Source organism: Xyrauchen texanus, chromosome 19 (genome assembly GCF_025860055.1).
Source record: "Xyrauchen texanus isolate HMW12.3.18 chromosome 19, RBS_HiC_50CHRs, whole genome shotgun sequence".
NCBI classification, from domain to species: domain Eukaryota; kingdom Metazoa; phylum Chordata; class Actinopteri; order Cypriniformes; family Catostomidae; genus Xyrauchen; species Xyrauchen texanus.
Window position 1 is genome coordinate 34918559 of NC_068294.1, and position 6496 is coordinate 34925054.

Here is a 6496-nt window from a genome sequence, read left to right on the forward strand (position 1 = left end):
GTTTGTGGATTCCTGTTGGCCTGTACTATTAATTTACCAAATTAGAACATTTTTGACCAGAAAATGGGAATTTTGGCATGGCCATTCTTTGCACAGTACTTCAGAGTGATGTCATCTTTAAGCATGTTAGGTTTGAAAAACCATCAGTCAAAATTACATTTGATTTATTGACACGTATATATTGTTAAAATTTGGACATTTACATAAACACGCCCCTTTCAGCCATTTTGTATCAGTATTCATTTTTCCTAAGTAACGTTTTCAAGGATGTCCATTCTACACATGTGTACCAAATTTCAAGTCAATTGGAGCTACGGTTCAGGAGAAGAAGAGTTTTGTAGGTTTTCGCAAATTTTCAACGTCACGGGAAAATCCATCATGGCGGAAGTTATGGGTTCTTGAGGCTTTTTGTTCCCCATGAGGAATGAGGCATGTACACCAAATTTCAGAAGATTTGGACAAATGGCGTGGAAATTGTATCACTTTGAATTTTGTTTTTTGGGCGTGGCCTGTAGCGCCACCTATGGGCTGAATGTGGGCCATTCTTGGTTTGGGGGTACCCGTTGGCATGGAGTATCAATGTGCCAATTTAGAAAATTTTTGACCAGTGACTTATTGAGCTATTGGGGCTCAAGGAGAAGAATAATAATAATAATAATAATAATAATAATAATAATAATAATAATAATAAAACCATCAATTACAATAGATTCCCTCCTACGGAGGAATCTAATAATAATAATAATAATAATAATAATAATAATAATAATAATACCGACAAATACAATAGATTCCCTCCTTACGGAGGAATCTAATAATAATAATAATAATAATAATAATAATAATAATAAAACCATCAATTACAATAGATTCCCTCCTACGGAGGAATCTAATAATAATAATAATAATAATAATAATAATAATAATAATAAAACCATCAATTACAATAGATTCCCTCCTACGGAGGAATCTAATAATAATAATAATAAAACCGTCAAATACAATAGATTCCCTCCTTACGGAGGAATCTAATAATAATAATAATAAAACCGTCAAATACAATAGATTCCCTCCTTACGGAGGAATCTAATAATAAAACCGTCAAATACAATAGATTCCCTCCTTACGGAGGAATCTAATAATAATAATAATAATAATATAATATATATACACACACACACACATAGCGATCTGCCTTGTGTTCTCCATTATGTGCGTGTTTGTTATGATAAAAGTTGATGACGGACAAGAACAGAGGTTTCACAGAATCATAAGCGATCCTGAAACCAGACCAATGCAGCTGAGGCAACGGGAACACTTGGTTTCGAACAGCAACATATGTGCCAATTATGAACACCATCTAAAACACACTTGAAAATGTACTTATGTCATTGCATTAAATTCAAAACATCAAACCATGTGGCATCTGCAAACAAATTGTTTTAGAGCTTTTCTCAGAACTAACTTGACTATTCTAAGGCTATTTTATATATTAATTTTAACCAAATGGTCCCACGGTCATGGTCACAGTTGTAGTTAATCACATATATGGACATGTTCCACTAAGTCTGACAACCAGAAAGTGTTAAAATACTTCTTGATTTTGAACACTATATATATTGTGTAACCATTTTAGGTTCATTTTTGGGTGAACTACAACTTTAAGTGTCCTAATACTTTTTGGGTTCACTGTAGAAATGAGCATTGAAGCTCAGGTACTGTACAATTTTCAGAGTTCACAAAATGAAACATTAATAGCATTGCAATTACTAAACATTTACAACAGTGATCTGCATAACATAAATATTGTGTAGATTTTGACTAAAAGTTCCTGGCTTGTCTAACTGCAATATGTTCAAGCCCTGTTTGAATAAAACATGAAAAAGCAGCCTTAATAAAAATGGTATGACAAGAACATTCTTTCCGACCCAAGAGCATACGGTCTCTGGAAAACAGCTAAATTACTTTTTCAGGGCTTTTAACCCAAGCCATTTAATCCTACAAAGTTTAGAGAGTGAATGTAGAGAGCAGCGTAAAATGAGACACCTCTAAATCACTGCAATCCCTTGTTCCTCTGCTCTGATCCCAGCTTCTATTAGTTGACCCCTATGAGACAACAGCACCAGCGGCAAAAGGGTATTATGGATGACCACACATGCATCACAAATGAAAAACCAAAATCCAATATATCCACAAAAATTGGTGAAGGGTGCATATTTACAACATGTCAAACAAAGTGTTTTGACACAGTATAAAGAGTCATTGAAAGACTTTTTCACTGAACAGACCTGTTTCCTTGAATTAAAGATTGTAGATTAAAAGTAGTAAAAAATATCTAAAAAGTAGGAGCTCTGAGAATCAGAATGAGCTTTATTGTGTGTGTGTGTGTGTGTGTGTGTGTGTATGTATATATATATATATATATATATATATATATATATATATATATATATATACACACTCACCTAAAGGATTATTAGGAACACCTGTTCAATTTCTCATTAATGCAATTATCTAATCAACCAATCACATGGCAGTTGCTTCAATGCATTTAGGGGTGTGGTCCTGGTCAAGACAATCTCCTGAACTCCAAACTGAATGTCAGAATGGGAAAGAAAGGTGATTTAAGCAATTTTGAGCCGGCATGGTTGTTGGTGCCAGACGGGCCGGTCTGAGTATTTCACAATCTGCTCAGTTACTGGGATTTTCACGCACAATCATTTCTAGGGTTTACAAAGAATGGTGTGAAAAGGAAAAACATCCAGTATGCGGCAGTCCTGTGGGCTGAAAATGCCTTGTTGATGCTAGAGGTCAGAGGAGAATGGGCCGACTGATTCAAGCTGATAGAAGAGCAACTTTGCCTGAAATAACCACTCGTTACAACCGAGGTATGCAGCAAAGCATTTGTGAAGCCACAACACGCACAACCTTGAGGCGGATGGGCTACAACAGCAGAAGACCCCACCGGGTACCACTCATCTCCACTACAAATAGGAAAAAGAGGCTACAATTTGCAAGAGCTCACCAAAATTGGACAGTTGAAGACTGGAAAAATGTTGCCTGGCCTGATGAGTCTCGATTTCTGTTGAGACATTCAGATGGTAGAGTCAGAATTTGGCATAAACAGAATGAGAACATGGATCCATCATGCCTTGTTACCACAGTGCAGGCTGGTGGTGGTGGTGTAATGGTGTGGGGGATGTTTTCTTGGCACATTTTAGGCCCCTTAGTGCCAATTGGGCATAGTTTAAATGCCACGGCCTACCTGAGCATTGTTTCTGACCATGTCCATCCCTTTATGGCCACCATGTACCCATCCTCTGATGGCTACTTCCAGCAGGATAATGCACCATGTCACAAAGCTCGATTCATTTCAAATTGGTTTCTTGAACATGACAATGAGTTCACTGTTATATAATTTCATATAATTTTCAATCAGTTTTATCAGTAGGTTGCACGACACGTGAAGCATTTCTTTTTTTAGCTTTCACTTAAGAAGAGTTGTGCACTTTTTATTTTAATATATCTCTTTACATAAATACTATTTTCCACTTAAAAACTATAATTTCGTTATTTTACTCACTGATGAGCAAAAGGTAGAGGCAGAAATGGCCATTGATGGGGAAGAGGACCCGCTGACTTGGTGGAAAACGAACGACAAAAGGTTTCCGTTCATGGCACGATTAGCACGGAAATATCTGTGCATATGTGCTACCAGTACTCCATCAGAGCGGGTCTTCAGCACAGCGGGTAGTGTAGTTACTCCAATCCGCAGCTTATTAAAACCAGATAAAGTGAATATGTTGGTATTTCTGGCCAGAAACATCGAAATTTAAACATGGTCTATGGTGAAAGATATTAGACATCTTTACGCATTTTTCGCCATCCGTTGCGGAGCTATTCGATTTTGCATATTATTTTTTAAACGTTCATTTGTGTAGTTCATATGACCACTTTACAATATTTCAATAACATAATTTATTTTGTAGCCTGTGCTGAAGTTAATTGTGCTGCTAATTCTAAGTGAAATGTTAATGCCGAGTTCGGTCTGAGTGTTGTTCCGTTTTCTTGTTTTATTTGTTGTTCTTCTATGTTTTAATAAATGTGTGTTATTCATATTCACCTTGTTTCTTTCATTTGATTTGACATTATGGATTTATGGCCAAGGAAATTTTTCTTTAAAAGTATTAACCAGACAAAAGTTATTTGACGTTCGCTGGTCTGGGTTTATCTTAAACTGCCGCTTCAGTGTATACAAGAGCTATGTGACAATGAGCAAGATTTTCTGAGATACTACAACTACTAATAATTAATTAATAAAGGCTATTTTCTTGTAGCCTACAACATATTTTAATCTAAATGTACAGTGTAAGACATGTAAATAAAAAGACAAGAAGCTAACAATGTCAAGATCAATATTTGTGTAGCCTGCCTGACACGGTATTTTCACAGACTAACACGTCACGTCTCTGGCATATACTACAGTATTTAAAATAGCATATATGCATTAGTTATATTCTCAATTTAATTTACAGAGCAATCCCTGCAAAGTTTTTAGGTTAACTATAGAAGAGACTAGGATTAATGAGTCACACTAGCAAGACTCAGTCTTGCTGGCAAGATATTTGCTCGCACTATTCTACCACGTCTACAAATCCTTGCTGACCGTATCCTCCCTGAAAGCCAGTGTGGGTTTCGTACTGGCCGCTCCATAGCAGACATGGTTTTCTGTGTCCGTCAACTACAGGAAAAGTGTATAGAACAGCATAAACCTCTGTTCTTGGTGTTTGTAGATTTGACCAAGGCCTTTGACTACGTTAGTCGATCTGGACTTTTCCTCATTTTACAAAGACTTGGCTGCCCTCCAAAGTTACTGAAGGTGATCATTGAGTTTCATGAGGGCATGAAGGCAACTGTACAGTCTGAAGGCACTCGCTCTGATGAGTTCCAGATAATGTGTGGGGTACAGCAGGGATGTGTCCTTGCTCCTACATTCTTCGGAATTTTCTTCTCTGCACTACTACGCCGTGCCTTCCCTGGTGACTCGGGTATTCTTCTACATACCCGTAGCTCAGGAAAACTTTTCAATCTGGCCAGACTGCGGGCGAAGACTAAAGTGCGCCATGTTCTGGTACGTGAGCTGCTTTATGCTGATGATGCTGCCTTTGTTGCCCACTCAGAGGCAGATCTACAACTACTCTGCTCATCTTTTGCTGCTGCATGTCTAGAGTTTGGTTTGCAGATTAGTCTTAAAAAGACAGTTATTCTTGCACAACCTGCAACCCTAATCCCTACAGTATACATTAATAACACATGTCTATCTGTGGTAGACAAATTCACCTACCTGGGTTCCACCGTATCAAACAACAATAACCTTGACGCAGAGCTTGACATGCGCATTGGGAAGGCATCATCAACGTTTGGAAAACTGAGCAAACGTGTCTGGCACAACAAGAACCTCTCATTGCTCCTCAAAGTTCGTGTGTACCATGCATGTGTATTGAGCACCTTACTATATGCAAGTGAGACATGGACAACATACAGGAGGCACGAACATCGCCTCAACGCCTTCCATTTTCGCTACCTTCGTTCCATACTGGGTGTATGCTGGAAGGATCATGTGCCAAACTCTGTCATACTTGAGAGAACTGGTTCCAGTGACCTGTACACCATCCTCCGTGAACGCCACCTCCGCTGGACTGGGCATATATATCGAATTAATGACTTTCGCCTTCCAAAAATTTTGCTTTATGGCGAGCTGGCAAATGCCCCCCGCACACATGGTCGCCCCATCTACGTTTTAAAGACGTCATTAAGAGGGAACTTCAGGCTTTCTCCATCAACCTGGACAACTGGGAGGCACTTGCAAATGACAGAACCAAATGGCGCACAGCAATTAACAACGGCCGCAGGGACTCTCAGGAGGCCTACAAGTCATTTCTGGAAGAGAGACGCTCAAAACGGGAAGCAGTTTGTCGTACTCGACATGAACGGCCATAGTAGTAGCAAGACTCGCAAAAGGGGGCGTGGCATCAAGATGGTGGCTCTACATCGTGATGTTGGTCAGCCATCACGATGGACGATGATATCGTCCATCGGCACAACCCTAATCTGCACAACAACTTTCTCTGATTTAAAAGCATGTTCCACGCCCTCTCATTTTCCCCATTAAGCTCTGAACCGCTGAAAGCCCGGCAGATGTAACACGATGTCCAGAATGGCTTCAATCAGCCAGGTTTCTGTGAAGCACTAGGCAGCAGGTTGAAAAGTCCTTGTTTGTGTAGGTGAGGAGATTTAGCTCATCCATTTTTAGGAAGAGAGTGGAGATTCGCTAGATGAATACGTGGCAGCACTGTTCAAAAGCTGCACTGACAAAGCTCGCTTTCCTCACCTGAGTCTCTTAAGCAGCACAGCTTTGCCTCAGACTAAAATGTCCAGCAAAGCATCCGAATAGTCAAAAACCAGGAAAAGATTATCTGGTATGTGCTGCCGAATG

The 6496-nt window shown here is 39.1% G+C and overlaps 1 pseudogene; it reads right to left on the reverse strand.

Moving 5' to 3' along the window:
* LOC127659806 (methionine--tRNA ligase, mitochondrial-like) overlaps nucleotides 1-4722 on the reverse strand; it is an 11573-nt pseudogene extending 6851 nt beyond the window's left edge.
* Between the last annotated feature and the right edge of the window lie 1774 nt (nucleotides 4723-6496).